This window comes from Lampetra planeri, chromosome 23 (genome assembly GCF_965212315.1).
Source record: "Lampetra planeri chromosome 23, kcLamPlan1.2.h2, whole genome shotgun sequence".
NCBI lineage: Eukaryota > Metazoa > Chordata > Hyperoartia > Petromyzontiformes > Petromyzontidae > Lampetra > Lampetra planeri.
Window position 1 is genome coordinate 5,709,861 of NC_136129.1, and position 16,685 is coordinate 5,726,545.

Here is a 16,685-nt window from a genome sequence, read left to right on the forward strand (position 1 = left end):
TCGAAGCTTTCGTGACTGCAGGAACTACTCTTTGGTTCTTTCGGTAAAGTCACGTAGAAAATCTGATCAAATAATAATAGAATACGACGTTTCGGTTGCAACACAAGCAACCATCATCAGGTAAGAATGAATGATGAAACACAGACACGGAAACAACATAGGCAAACACACATGCAGAGAGAGAGGCACACACTTAGTGTGTGTCTCGCTCGGTGTGTCTTTGTGTGTGCCTCTCTCTGCATGTGTGTCTGCCTATGTTGTTTCCGTGTCTGTGTTTCATCATTCATTCTTACCTGATGATGATTGTTGGTGTTGCGACCGAAACATCGTATTCTATTATTATTTGATTTTATTTTCTACGTGACTTGACCGAAAGAACCAAAGAGAATAAAAAAAACAATCTGGCTATTCTTGTTATTTTGGTTGCCGACCCAGATGAGAGGAAAACCACATCGGAAGAAAAGTGATGAGCATGGAAGCACCAGACGTGGGACCAATATGCAGGCATAGATAGACAAGAGGTGGTTCAAAGTAGTGAAGCAGGATGTGAAAGTTTGGACGTGGAGATGCTGGCCCGGGACAGGAATGAGTGGGCTCACGACTTTATTTCAGCTGGCAAAGCCCACTGAGATAAGCAGCTCTGCTACAAAAGATGACCAAAGCCGAAGATCGTCATCAGTGGCGGCGGTTGCAGAACACTGGAGGGAGGGAAGTGTGGCGAAAGAGGATACATTCCAGGAACAAGAGGACAACGAGTGCAGAGGATATAGGAGGACCTCTTAACGGTACATGGTGATCCACAGTGGGTCTCTGTGTTGTTCATGGATCCGCTCGTTCTCTGTATGACAGCCCAGGAGAGTGCCTTTTTCATACCGGTGACTTCTGATAAGGTAAAAAAACAGCCTCTACAACTGCCGAGTAATCTCACCATTTCATAATAAAATTACAGCCGTAACCTTGAGAGGCGGTTTATTAAAGATCGTGTGCCGAGAGGTGTGTGCCACTGATAATACGTTGCTTCTTTGCTCCCGCATCTATGCTCCCAGTCTTCATCACCCCACACATAGCAATGTGGTGAAGTATGGTCAAGAAACCTCCATGACCCGCAAGGCTGCATGATGGGAGACGCTCGTGGGGTGATAGATCAACAACCATAGGGATGTACATGTATGTTTTAGAACACTCATGTACTTTACGAAATGTGAATATGAATACACACATTCCCTTAATACTCGTTATTTTTTTAACCGCCTTTCATTCTAGATTTGCAGTTTTCGTGACTGCAAGGATTCATACTCTTTTGTTTGACTTTACCGAAAAAATCAAATAGTATACCGCCTTTCATATTGAAATATCTCAATGAGCTATATTATTTTTATTTTGTAAACTACACTCACATGTATTGATAGAATGGATGTTTGGCTGTGTAGCCTCTACGTTGGCCAAAGGACAAGGCAGGGCCTAAACACTCACCCAAATGTGCCGAGTAATCAGTTTAATAATAAAATCAAAGGCATAACTTTGAGTGTCTTCTATTAAAGACTGAGGCATTACATTGCACACACACACGCATAGCCGTCTGAGTGCCGTGAGTATTTTGCATTGGGCCCTTCCGGATTATCTTTACAACGAGCGTAAACGTTGGTCAGCACGTTGTGCATTAAGGACATGGAAATTACGCAGTCAGCACAAGCTCAAGTTGTCCGCAAGTCGTTATTACCTAACCGCCGCAGAAATAGAAAATTTATATCTATAACAAGAATAACGGTCGGTGACATCTGATGGAAGCATCTTTGCTCATAAATCCGATTGAAAGGGGCCATCGCCGAAACTTCAATTTATTACACAATATATTTATACGCCACTGATTTATTATATGATGCGATGGCGTAACAAATGTAAGGACTATGCAAAAGAATGAGTACAGGTAACTCGCTCAGAGTTGTGTCGCGGATAACAGGAGAAACACATGGATAAGAGAACAACCAGAATTCAAGTCGCCGCCAATGCGACGAAACCAAGGATAGCCAATCATATCCAGAAGGGAGATGGTCCAATTGGATTAGCATGCACATAGGACATAGCGGAGAACATTTGCATGCTTCTAGCCAACAACATTCAGACGATTATCTGAATGGACCTTCCCCATTGTGAACATCGACTTACCGTAATGTCTATGTAGCACTTGAATAAATCATGGCAGTGCACCTCTGAGGAAATATCTCTCACGCGTGCTCTTCCGCACACCGTCGCCGCATAAACACAACACTTCAGGATGCACTCCTGCTCGGTAGCCTTTACAGTAGCCTCAATTTCCGACTGAGCAATCTGATATAACCAGCATTGATTGGCACGGCCACGCATACTCTGCACCAGTCTCAGATGGCAATGCATCATCTTGCTTTAAGCTCTTTGCATTTATGTGCTGCAGGCATGTTCTGGCTACATCTGGGAGCACATTAGTGCTCGGAAGTTGAGCAACCATCTTAGCAACTAATCACTACCCGTTACCCGTTTGATTACGCGACTAATTAGATGGCACGAAAAATTGTTACGGAAAGAATTCTCACCTTTGTTCCCCACGTTTACCCCTGGATGGGAGAGGCGATGGGGTGGGGCTTGGGGATGTCATCCTATCCATCAGCCATTGTCACACCGAGCGTAGTTTGTTGGGGCTTCCAGGCTTCGGGAGGCAGTTTGTAGGGGGTGTCCAGCATTCAGGAAGCAGGATATGGGGGCGGCCATCGTTTTTCAAGGCATCTGAATCATGGACCACAAAAATTAGAATATTACAACTATTTGTCGTTTAATGAACTTAATTTATTACTCACCCAGCTCTCCTTACGAATGAAATGATATCGACTGGTGGCGCAATGGTGAACGCACTACACTACGACCCCCAAACGATTTGCATACGATGCCTGGCCAACGGATAACATCAGTGGCCATTTATATTTGAATCGATCCTGGGCCCCCTGCCTTAACCCACGCACACGAGCGTGGAGAAGTACGGTCAATCAGCCCCCCAATGAGCTACACAGCATCGAGAGACCTTTCATGTAGTAGTGTATTGACAAAAGGCTATACATTATTTTTTTCTAATAATATAAATACGTATGATGTTAGGTGGTGTTTTGGAAAATGGTACAAAAATAATCTCCGATTACAGGTATGACTCCATTTATAATGCGGCTCTTCACCACGCAGGTCAGTGTCGATTGTATGCATGTATGTTGAACTTATTTCACACCGTACGCAACCAACCGTGCTAATCGGAGGTGTGGGGGGAGAACAAACGAAAAAAACTAAAAAGCAATTCTAAAGAAATGAGTTTTCATTCTAGATGATTTAAAATGCATATCTCCAGCGGCTTCCTAATATCGGAAGGAAGGGCATTCCAGACGGTCGCAGGAGCACATCTGAAAGCGTGCGGGTTGGCGACGGTGAAGGGGGGCAGGGGGGGGTGCACAGGACCAGTTCAGATGTTACTCGCCACTGATGTTAGCCGTGGCTGGGAACCAAACTAAGTTTTGTCACTATCACATTGCGGTGTGTAAACCACTGTGCACCGCTGCTGCAGAAAAACTAATTTCAAAAAAATATCTGGCCAAATTTGTAACCAGATGTCAATTCAACTCAATGAAGATAATAGGAATTGTAATTGTTCTGCGATTGCAAAGGTCACGAACTATTGAGCAACAAACCATTAAACATGCATATACTGACAAGCTTGACCCATGTTATTGACTCCCAAGCCATCTCTAATGCGTCATCAAAACAATTCGTAAACGGGTCGTCATATGACGAGGGTCGTTTATCGATCACAGATATTTGCGATAATTATTTATGGAATCTGGAATGGCTACACAAGACCATGGGATGGATACATCGAATGCAGATCAATTTTCGTAACGTGAGCACCACTCAACATGTGTGTGAGAATGTTCAAACCGAAACTAACATGCGGTCCAATGTCATCGGTCACACGTGGCAGACCATTACGTACAATATATGTAACATAAAACCTCACCGCTTTCCTTTGTCAGTCCCCTGGCATATGTATCTGTAATCGTGATGTTTGACCATACTTCACCACGCTGGTCCAGATTGCTTAATCAATATTCGTTTTTTTTCTTGCATGTGATTACCAACAATGCAGAAATGTAGTGTTTTGCTCTGCATCTGCAGCATACATACAAAAAAAGAAGAGAGACCAACAATGCAAAAAAATGAAATTAACAACCCTACCGATTACATTATACTCCAAACAGTTTTCCCATACAGTCATAATAATATGTTAGAAGGCAAAGGCACAAGGCTACGACTGCTTGCTCGCCTCAATGCTGACGGAAGGGCCTCCACTAGAGGGAGTTCTAGAGAGCAGCTCTAGAACGAATTACAGCATGAGAAGTTTGGCATAGATAGTGCAATGTTACTATACTACATTGCAGCATGATAAATAATGCATTGCTGCAGAGAGGACTTTGATGTTACATTACTGCATTGAAATACGGTAGAACTGTTCGTTAAGAAATCAGGCCTCAGCTACCATTACGCGTACATTTGTGGGGCTCATTAAAATTTGGATAATTGTACTTGTACTTGTTTCAGCCACTCTGGGTACACGCAATTGGTTAATACATTTTCTAAGTTCACAGCATTTGACCTAAATTCAAATTAATCAAGTACAATGTGATTTAATGCCAATGACAGCCTGACCAACTAACATGACAGATTTGGGGTATGACACATTATTTGTAAATAATGTAATGGCCTTTGTCATATAGGAATACCGTGCTAGTAACTGATGCTCTTTATACTACAAGTGGCGTGTAGTTCTCTGATGTGGTTTCAGGTTGCACCGCGTGTTCGGTTCCCGAAGAAGCTCTCAGCTTGTTAAGCGGACATTACCACACCATACAAGCCGAAAACTGCCGGATTACCATGCAGCATTTGGCCTTCATATCGACACCGTTTCTTTTTCAGAAATTCATTCATTGGCATAATTAGTTCACGAATTGTCAATACAGACTTGATACGGAATTCCCAGATTCCCGGTGCCGGTTGAGAACGTAGACTCTTCTTTACGTCTATTCCTAAAACATCACCGTCAGAACATTTCCATGGATAATAACGAGACCGTAATAAAATCACGGGCTGGCGGAGAAGTGGTGGAGTAGTGGCGCACTGGTTTACACGCTGCTCTACGTACCCTGGATTCCTCCTACCCCCACTTCCGTGGGCCGTTGTCTAACACAAAGTTGAACTGCGAGAGATCCGTGAGGATACTTTTTCTCAGGTAATGACGCTGACAGCCCATTTGGGATAACATTCATTTTTTTAAATATTAATTTTAAATAAATAAACGCGCCTTCAAGCAACCCCAACTACCAAACACAGCATGGGGAGGTTTTCGTCCAGCAGTGGATTGATAAAAGACCTGCAAATAACACGTACACCCAATTATCTGCACCCTGCAATACCAACCTGCGTGTTCCATTTAATAACGGGGGGAGGCTCTATTGCACGTCTCGAGTAACATGGCTTATTGATTGATTGACTGACGTCTTTAATTGCATCACTGCGTTATGAAGTGCGCCCGTCTCGTGTGACACCAGGGGGTATTTCCATGCCAATGTAGCGGTGCTATTACTGGTCACTCGTCTCAGGTGACACGGCACTTCGGCTGAGCTCAAGCAGCCGGTGGACTGCTGTGTGATTCCGTCCTGAAACTCGATACCAAGTTTGTGACGTAAATGTTTAAATAACAGTAATGATCTACAAAAAATAAAGTAGATAATGAATGAGTGCACAAAGAAGTGCGGGGCGAGATGCATGCTTGGAATTACACTGATGACAATGGTACACGTGGATTTGAGAACACACAGGTGAATTATTTAATTTGAACGGTAAATAAAAGCCAGTTGGGGACCTGGGCCAGTCATGACGCTGCAAGGGATGACGCCCGGTGGCTGAGACGAATGAGAGCGATGGCCCAAGGGATAGAACGTGTCCTAGAGGATTTCAACCCAGGAGATGGAGCGTAACATAATTTGGTGTGCAGGTGCCAGGTGAATTACTACATCGCAAAGCTCGTAAGAAGTTGTGGCGGCCTGTGGAAGCCTTCATCCAACTGTGTATTGGCCATGGCTGATAACGGTGATATATTTGTTGTCATTGTCCCCCAATTTGATGCCAACAGTGCTGTCGGTGTTACGAGATGAAGAATCCATTGCATCTCTCATAGAGCAGTGCCACCCTTCGTGTTAAAGAAAGGCCCATGGAAGCTGATATCAGAGAGCTCCTTCTGAGACCCCTTCAAGTGACCTCTGGTCCATACAGTATAGGGCAGCACTTTCCCACGGGCTCTGCATAAAATTAATGGTTGTTTCATGACATTAAAACTGATATTTTAATTCTCAGAGCTGGAAGTTAGCCAAACTAAGTGCACAACTAATTTAATGTGATGGATTTTTTTTGGGTTCGGTCAATGTTGACCGAGCTAAGACCATCAGCTAAGTTTGTGTCCTTCTATTCAATAGTAGGTTGGAGTGCTCTTGAAAAATAATGCACCAAAACGCCGAAAGAAGGAGTGTTTGATCAGTAGAACACACGGATCGGAGAACGTACGCTGGTCCATGCCATAATTCATATTATTCAGAAAAGTCAGTGTGCTCGGACATTACACGTCAATAAAAGGGACAATGGCCACGCTTTCAGATGCACTTCTGCGGCCGTCTGGAAAGCTCTTCCTCCCGATATTAGGAAACCACTGGAGCTATGCACTTTTAAATCATCTAGATTGAAAACTCGGTTCTTTAAAACTGCTTTTTGTGTTTAGTTTGTTGTCTCCCCCCCCCACCTCCGATAAGCACGGTTGGCTACGTTCGTGCGAAAGAAGTTCAACATACACACGTGGCCGGCGGCCGAGACTAACGACAATAAGAGCCATATACGCAAACACGCCAACGTACAGCGGCGACTCCAACTCGTGCGTGGGAGCTCGGTGGACCGTCAATATCGTAGGAAAATGAGAGACGGCGATGACTTGGAGAAGCCCTTGTCATCCAGCAGTGGAGAGATCATGATGATGATGGATTCACTAATCAGGGGTGTATACTGCTGTGACTTGGGTTAATGCCAGGTTCCTTGTCAAACCTTTACCATCTCCGTCTAATCCGCGGCAGCCCAGCCACTCCCTCCCACCGCTTGCGTTAAGCTACACTCAGCCATACAGTACAATTCCCCTGACGAAACACTTTCATGCAATCCGCATTGATCGCCAGTGCTTTGCCAGTCGAACAGGGGGCATTTCCACATACAATTATAGATTGGCAAAACCGCTGAAATGTAAGCCGCTACACACGATGCGAATATATTTTGAGTCAATATACAGCCCCCCCCTGTTCCAAACACACTTTTCCTTGGACCTCATTCTTTTCCAAATGTACATCCATACCTATTGATAATTTTAGCTTCAAGGTTGGCCGCCACTTTGACACCAATATCACACTTTGCTTCACATCTCTATTCTCGTATTCTCAAGATTGTAAGACGGCACCTTTTCCCCATGCAAACTTTCAAGCAAACGTTGGGAGCGCACGTGTTATATTCTGGTAGGTGTGTGTGTGACTCTATTTGTATATTGACTTCATTGACACCTGGCCAAAATTAGTGGTATATTTTCCACAGTATCTTGTAATGCAGAGAATACGGTACTGGTAGTTTTCTCATTGTAAACGTCCATGACATCCTGTTGCATTAACATTTTCATATTTGTAAAAACATTTCCCCGGGTTCTGTTTTGTATTTTTCTCAATGGCAAAGCAATCGTGCTATCTATGGACTGCCTGGAGCGAAACGAATAGATTTCCATCTTGGAAACTCCGGCAGAAAGCGACTAAATGAAACTATTTTATTTAACAGGTAAAGCCCACTGAGCTGTATATTAGTATAATGTTGTAATGTTATAATGATGATACTATGTAGTTTATACCTTAGTTGTTTACGTGGTGGTTTTAGTTACTGCAGCTACATACTATTAACACTTCTTCCCTTTATTAATGCTACCCCTATCCCCTCCCTGTGATGCTGCTAATCCTGCATAATGCACGGACACAAGTAGTACTAATCACATACCTGCATTTCCCATAAATATGCTAAATTCCTCTTGATATGCAAATTCTTTTGTCAAGGCGCCCCCCTTCCCCCCCCCCTTCCAACCCAGCTTATATACATGCTCCAAGCACGTGTGCTGTTTCATTCAGACGCTGTCGCCTCGACAGACCTGGTTTCACCTGAGGACGGCTGCTTGCGTTGTGGCCGAAACGTCGTGAGAATTATTTTATTATGTTTTATTTTTATTATTTTATTACTTCCCTTCTACGTGACTTTACCGAAAGAACCAAGAAGCTGTATAGCTCTTTTTCACAAACAACCTAGCCACAAATGACAGCTCAACGCAGTGGCTTATGGGGAAATTTATATCAGCCAAATAATACAAACACATAAGCAGCGCGTCGCCCCCGATGAGACAGTGACCTCTTGGAAGGGGATACCACAGAACTACTCACGAGGTGCCTCCCAATGCCCCTCATCCACACTAGGTGGTGCATGTCAATCTTTTAACGGTAATGAGTCTCAACTCTCCGACGCCAATCCTAAAATTGAGCTACAAATACAATGTGTAATTGTACCCGATTTAGACTTCAAATTAAGATCACGGCTTCGAGTCAACATAACAAGAGGAATCAGGATAGTTACTTTAAGTATTTTATCTAAACTGTTATCAAGTTTATTAACCTAAATAGTTTCCACCAGTGTCAATAATTCAGTTAGATTCCTTGTCCTGCATGCAAAGAATGCCTACTGTATATATCTCTCTTCGGCATGGTGTGACTTTTAAAAGTATTCCCGGGTAACATTTGAAAAATATTACTTGGGTATACTGTACTGTTAAAATTCACACCCTGTATGTCTTCTAGTTCGTCTGATTAATATTTCCTATTTCTTCCATCCAATCTGAATACATCTCTCTTCACTACCCCGCCCAAATACAACTTCTATCATCGCTTTCGTGATCTCGATCATCTCTTCGGCTTTGTCCGAATAAACTCTTCGACTAAAATCTAACTTCGTCCCTTCTTTCATCTCAACATACAACATCTCTATCGCATCGCGCTCCTCGCACGGAGTCACGCGGTCAGCGTTAACAGAGCCGATTCAAATTCATCGAGTTCTCATTGGGCACGTGTTACATATGAAGTATTGGAAATGACGGCAGGAAACTCCTTGACGGGTAACACACTTTTTATTAAATCTTGACTTGTCACGATACAACGTGTGGTCTCTATTCTTCTGACTACTGGTCACGATACAACGTGTGACCTCTATTACTCTGACTGCACACTTCACTTAGCTTGTGTAGACTCTATGCCTCTGGCTACACACGCATCACTCGTCTCGTGTAGACCCTATGCCTCTGGCTACACACGCATCACTCGTCTCGTGTAGACCCTATGCCTCTGTCTACACACGCATCACTCGTCTCGTGTAGACCCTATGCCTCTGGCTACACACGCATCACTCGTCTCGTGTAGACCCTATGCCTCTGGCTACACACGCATCACTCGTCTCGTGTAGACCCTATGCCTCTGGCTACACACGCATCACTCGTCTCGTGTAGACCCTATGCCTCTGGCTACACACACTGCATGCTCACACTGCATGCTCACCCTACACTCCGCCTCTGGGTTACACAGAGTCCCGGTCCCCACAGGACAGCGGGACTGGGTACCACAGGGCCCTATCTCTTCCTCTCCGTCTTCAGTCTTCGCTGGTTACACTCTCCCCGTGCGCCTGTGTGCATCACCTTATATAGTCCCTGCTCACGGGAGACGGAGCGGATGCGGACCTCGACGTGAGCATCGCTCCTTAGTTAACCAATCACGACGCGCTATTTCTACGATCCGTTTTCCCCCAGCGCGTGTTTCCACTACCCAACCAATCACGCCGCGCTGCCACCCAATCACTCCCTCTCAAGCGCGTCACCGGCACACAGCCAATCAGCACCACATAACCCACGACCCCGCGCTGACCCCTGATCCTTCACCGTCAGCGCGCGTCACCACACACACAGCCAATCACTACGCGCTGGCACCCGATCCCTACCCCAGCGCGTATCACCACTACATCACCCCCTCCCACATAGCTCGCAGCCGGCCCGGCTGCTAACCAACAACACAACACAACGTTAACACAACAAAAACCCCACCCCCCAGTGTGCCACGTAACGCAACAACAACAACACAACAGCATCCTATGTACAAATTGACAACTAACACAAGAAAAGTCAACAACAACACACACAACACCTCGATAAGAAGCTATATACAGCCCGACGAACAACACAATAAAAGCAATTTCCAGAAAATGAACGCACCCAGCGTCTCTGTGACTAAACGCAGTGACGAGGCGCTCCAGCTTCCTCGACTCCTCACATGGTAGGTCATAAAAAGTAGCGCGACCTGGCGCGAGTCCGTCTGGCCGGTCCGTCATATGGGACGGGACGCTGACGACCGTCCCGTGGCTCCGGCTGCTCTAGACGGCGCGGATCGGGCCTGAAAGGACCGGCCCCGCCGCGAAGATCCGGCCGCCGGTGGTCGGCAGCTGTCAGTTCCGAGATACCTGGGAGGAGATCAGGCGGAAACATGTGAGGATCAGGCAGAGACATTTCCCCCTTTGGGTCGTCGGTCACGTCACATGCTCGGCCCTCACGACACAAGGGGAGGCCATATGGAGGCGAGAACAGTTTCAGTCGGGAGGGGTGGACGTACCACCGTCGCTTTCCCCATTTTATCTGAACGCACTGGGGGCGTGCAACACGCACGACCTCCATGGGTCCCCGCCATGGCTTAAACAATTTAGGCGACATAGCCAAAGGTGCCTGAGGGCAATGCAGCCAGGCCCTGTCACCTGGTTTCCAGTCGTGCACGGACACCTTCCGTGCACGCAACCGCTCGTTTGCAATTTGGCGAGCCCGCGAATTAAGCCGTGCGGCCTCCCTTGCCTCTGTCAGCTTATGAATATTAAATTTAATATGTTCTGCCAATTTTGAATTAGTTCGTGGCGCGGACAGGCCAAGCTGCGTTTCCATGGGCGGGTCGGCTTCCCGACCGTACATCAGATAGAATGGGGAAAACCCCGTCGCTGCATGGGGGGCCATCCTATACGCGGCGAGGACCCCCGGGACCTGCAGGTCCCAATCAACATGTGCCTCACACACCCGCTGGCACAGCATAGAAGTCAAAGTCTTGTGGAGTCTCTCCACCATCCCGTCCGTCTGCGGGTGGTACGGGGAGGTACGCACCTTCTTAGTACCCAACAGATCGCACACCTCTTGCAGCAATTTACTTGAAAAAATTTTCCCTTGGTCGGTCAGCAAGCGTTCGGGAGCCCCCTTGTCCAGGACGTAGCCCTGGACAAAGGCGTCCGTCACAGCCGCCGCCGACTGGTTGGCGAGTGGCCACGCCATAGGCCACCGAGTAAAATATTCGACCCCCACCAACAGGTACTTATTACCCCTAGGCGTGACTGGAAAAGGCCCCAGAATATCGAGCGCAACGAGCTCGTTAGTGCGCGAGACTTGAATAGATTGCAGCGGTGGATTAGCTGCCACGGGCGGTGGTTTCCGTCTGGCGCACTCAACGCATCCCTTCAGAATATTCACCACGTCACTCCCCATCCCCGGCCAATAATAGTCACGCTGAAGCAGGGCAAGCGTTTTGTTTACTCCCAAATGCAAGAGGCGTTCGTGTGCGGCCAAGACAACTTTCCCCCTCACAGCGGAAGGCACCACAAGTGCGTGCCGCCAGGACAAACTGTCCCATCTCATTAACATGCCTTGCTTAAGTACGTAGGAGCCAGTTCGCTCCTGGTCCTCTTTGGGACCCCCCACCCTGCGGCGCAATGTTAGCAGGGAGCTGTCCGCCATTTGGAGACGGCCCCACTCACTCAGCGACAGTGAGAGCAGCGAATCCTGACCCTGAGAGGTAGCGGGGACATCCCCGATTGGTGCGCCCGCGGTCGCAGCCAATGCCCCCATATCTTCCACAACCGGCGGTTTACAGCGCGCCGATCCCAATAGACACGCACATTTATGACAAGGCAACAATCACGACAGGGCATCGGCATTTGTGTGTCGCAACCCCTTACGGTATGTAGTCGTGAACTGATAGTCCTGGAGGACTTCCAACCACCGTGACAATTGGCCCGAGGGTTGGGCGACCCTCAATGAATATTGTAGCGCCGCGTGGTCCGTCCAGACCGTAAAGTGACGACCATAGAGATACGGTCTGAATTGTTGTACAAAAAAAACAATGGCAAGCAGCTCGCGACGGGTGACGCAGTAGCGCTGCTCCGCCGGTGACAACACCCTGCTACCATAAGCGACCACCCTTTCGACTCCCCCAACGACTTGGGATAGCACCCCCCCAATGCCCGTGTCGCTAGCATCCGTATCTAGCAAGAAGGGACTCGCAAAATCCGGATAGCGCAAGGGTGGGGTACCCACCAAGGCGTCCCGGAGGGAGCAGAACGCGGCCTCCTCCTCCGGTCCCCATCGAAACTTCACTCCTTTCGCCGTTAGAGCGTGCAAGGGTTTTGCAATAGTGGCGAAGTGCTCAACGAATCGGCGGTAATAAGAAGCAAAACCGATGAAACTGCGCACGTCCGAAACTGACGTGGGTGTCGGCCATGAACTGACACAGTCCGTCTTCGCGGGATCGGTAGAAATCCCCGAAGAGTCGACAATGTGACCCAAGTATCTAACGGACTTACGAAAAAGGTGGCATTTGGCCGGTTTAAATTTTAATTTAGCCGATCGCATTCGTAAGAACACCCCTCTCAATCGCTGGAGGTGTTCCTCAAATGTTTTACTGAAAACAATGACATCGTCAAGGTAAATCAAGCACGTATCCCATTGCAAGCCCGACAAAACCAACTCCATAAGGCGCTGAAACGTCGCTGGAGAGGAGTGAAGTCCCATGGGTAACCGGTTAAACTGGAACAGGCCCCCTGGAGTCCGAAATGCTGTCTTAGGTTTAGACTCTTCGTCGAGTGGCAACTGCCAGAATCCCGATAATAAATCAAGAGTCGAAAAATATCGCGCACCAGACAATGCATCGAGGGACTCGTCCATCCTGGGGAGCGGATACGCGTCAGCCACAGAGATCTTATTCAGGCGACGGAAATCTACGCAAAATCGCAAGGAGCCGTCCTGCTTCTTAACCAGCACAATAGGTGCTCCCCAAGGACTGGAGGAAGGCGAAATAATGTCGGCTTCTAGCATATCGTTAACGGCCGACTGAACATGTTCCTTCTCAGCAGGACTCAGTCGGAAGGGATTTAGCCTGACCGGTGCCGCATCGCCCGTTTCAATGTGGTGGCGTAACAAATCCGTGCACCCAATGTCATACTTATGTTTACTGAACACATCAGAAAATTCCATTAGCAACTCGCGCAGCGCACCCAACTGTACCGCTGACAAATCGTCCGAGCCCGCGCACAGCGAATGGACCCATTCAAGGTCCTCCCTCGATTCAATGTTCTGCGTGGGACTCGGATCAACCTGCGCAACCAGCCGCTCATCCGCAGGGACCCGTGCCGCGTGAGCTAGCACGGTGCCCTGCTGAATGACGGCTGGCCGCGACCCAGCATTTAAAACCATCACAAACGGATCCTTGTCAGCCCGAACCAAAGTGTGAGCCACCGACAAACCGACACCCCCGACAGCCCTGTTAGAAGGACCCAAAAGCATGCCTTGTTCCGAAGTCTCCCCCACCCATGGTTTCCGCAACCGGAGGGGAATTCACATCTGTGAACCCGGGGGCACGTGCACGGTCTGTGTCGCCAACGCTTGTATCGTAGCGCACGCCGTCCGAATTTCAGTAGGGTTCGTCAAAAATGAAATACGGCGACCCGATGGTAGTTCAATGCAACGCTGATCGATGAGAATTTTAATGGGCATTTTAGCCAAAAAATCTGTGCCCAATAGACAAGGAACCGCCAAAGAAGACGAAACGAAAACGGGTCCCGACAATTTGATATCTCCAATGCAAATGGACGCCCTAATCTGACCGATAATGCCCAACGATCCCCCATTAGCGGCGTAAAATGGCACATCCACTGGGAGCAGCGGACGGCATTGGACGGGGAGAATGTTGTAAATGAGGTCCGATATAATAGTCGCCGACGCCCCCGTGTCCACTAACACCCTGACCTCGACCCCATCAATAGATCCCGTAACGACGGATGAACCCGCTGAAGCAGCCACAATTCTGTGCCCCAACTCCGACCATTCAATGTCTCCCCGGTCCCGGCCGAACCCCCCTCGCCGAACCGAAACCCCGAACCCTAACCGGCCCTCCTCCGCCGCAACGCGACGGCCCATGTGTGTCGAGTATGTAGGCCGAGCATGTGAGGTGCCGCGACTTGCCGGGGTTTGTAGGGATGACTTGGGCCCTTGGTCGTCGCCCAGCCGAGGTCCCATGGCGCGCTGACGTGGAGCGCGACAACTGGACGCCACGGACCTCGACGTGAGCATCGCTCCTTAGTTAACCAATCACGACGCGCTATTTCTACGATCCGTTTTCCCCCAGCGCGTGTTTCCACTACCCAACCAATCACGCCGCGCTGCCACCCGATCACTCCCTCTCAAGCGCGTCACCGGCACACAGCCAATCAGCACCACATAACCCACGACCCCGCGCTGACCCCTGATCCTTCACCGTCAGCGCGCGTCACCACACACACAGCCAATCACTACGCGCTGGCACCCGATCCCTACCCCAGCGCGTATCACCACTACACATACAACGCGACGCGGGCAGCGTCAATTGGCTTAGCGCGTCACGTTACACGTGTTTAACGAGCATCGGGCACGTGCAGCAGCGGAACGACTTAATTTGCTGGAGAACCCTTCGGCCAGCAGTGGCAAGAGCAAGCAATTGTAGGGTTGCACCTTTACCTGTTTTATGTACAGGGTGGTCCAAATGTATTGTGACCCCGCCCCCGTCCCCATTGCATTGTCCAATTCAATGATATAGCACTTAATATTTGCTCAAGTATGATGTATTTGAAACATAAATGAATACACAAAGGGGGAAAAATGTTAGGGGTCAATTAATTGGGGGGAGGGGGGTCACAAGACAGCTGGACCACCCCGGGATGTTTTTATTACTACCTGGCTACAGAATTGTATCCGACCTGATACCTAATGAAGGTATTTGGCATCATAGCAAACCACGTTTTTCGGTGCACATCATATCCTGTATAACGTATATTTCAAAGTCGCGAATAAATAAAACTAAACGTTTGGTATAGCCTAACGCTTTTTGGAAATCTCATCGTTTTGTCGATGACTGCTGGGGAGGTGGGGGGGGTTACACGTACACGACATATTTGCAAGCTCTGTTGGGTCACGGCTTTGAAGTCTTTAAACAATTATCCTCCTCACAGCGACCTGCGTTGCTTTAAATAGAGAGGAAATCTGGCTTAGAGGGCCCACTCGGAAAAGCGGTTGCACTTTGTGACGCACCCCGCCGCACGCAACTCCCAAATTATAAACACACAGGGACACCGGCACGCGCACACACAATCAGACGCAAAGACAAACATCCCCCGCACAGGCTCAACAGACCTTTGTTGGGCAAGTGCTGTTAGCGAGAGCACCTAATGAAGGCCACCTCGGCTCACGAGCGAGTGGATGTGGCCAGCAGCAGGCCCGGCCGCCTTTGTCTCCCCAGTGGCAATGTTTATAAACACCGCACCAGGTTTTCTTTTGAGGTTGAGTCGACCTAGGGGAGGGCCCAGGACCGGTTCAGATAATCCATCAACGGTGTTCGCCGTGAGCGGGAATGGAACCCGGTCGCCGGGTTCGTAGCAATGCGCGCTAACCGCTGCGCCACCGCTCATCACGGTCAGAGATGCGTAAACCCCCACAGGCACGAATAAACTATACCCAAAACTCTCTGTAAATTATGAGAAAGCCCGTCACAACAGGAGAGCGCGTGCAGGCTGGGAACAGGCACAAGACTGAGGGCATTGCATGCATGTGCAATGCTTTGGTAGTTACATGACATGCATCCAGCAAGACAAGATGATGATGATGGGAGTGGTGCCTTCCTGCCGTCGGTGAGCAGCACTCCTTTGCGTGCCATTAAATCTACGCAAATAAACAAAGCTATTGAACAGACAATGATACTGTACACATACCTTCTCATTACTTGCATGGTCACATTCTATTTTTAAATTATAAAAAAAATGGTTTAACGCATCCGATAATGCCACACAGTTTTTTTTCAACAGCACCGCTTTAACGCAAGCTCAAGTCTGGCCTGGTGGTGACATTCATTCTCCGTGTCATGGGCAGTCAAACTTGCTCAAATAAACGTTGCTGAAAACTTCTACACGTCTGATAGGCAAGGATGCACACGTGGGCAATGGTTGGACTCAAACATATCATATCTAACAAGCAATAACAATTGGCCTCCTCGTAGACAATATAAGCAACACAATAAATGAACAGAATGTCCACACAGTGTATTTGTTTTTGCACAGAAAGAAACAATCCTCGCATACAGGCAGCGGGCAATGCATGCGCCTCCGATTAGCACGGTTGGCTACGT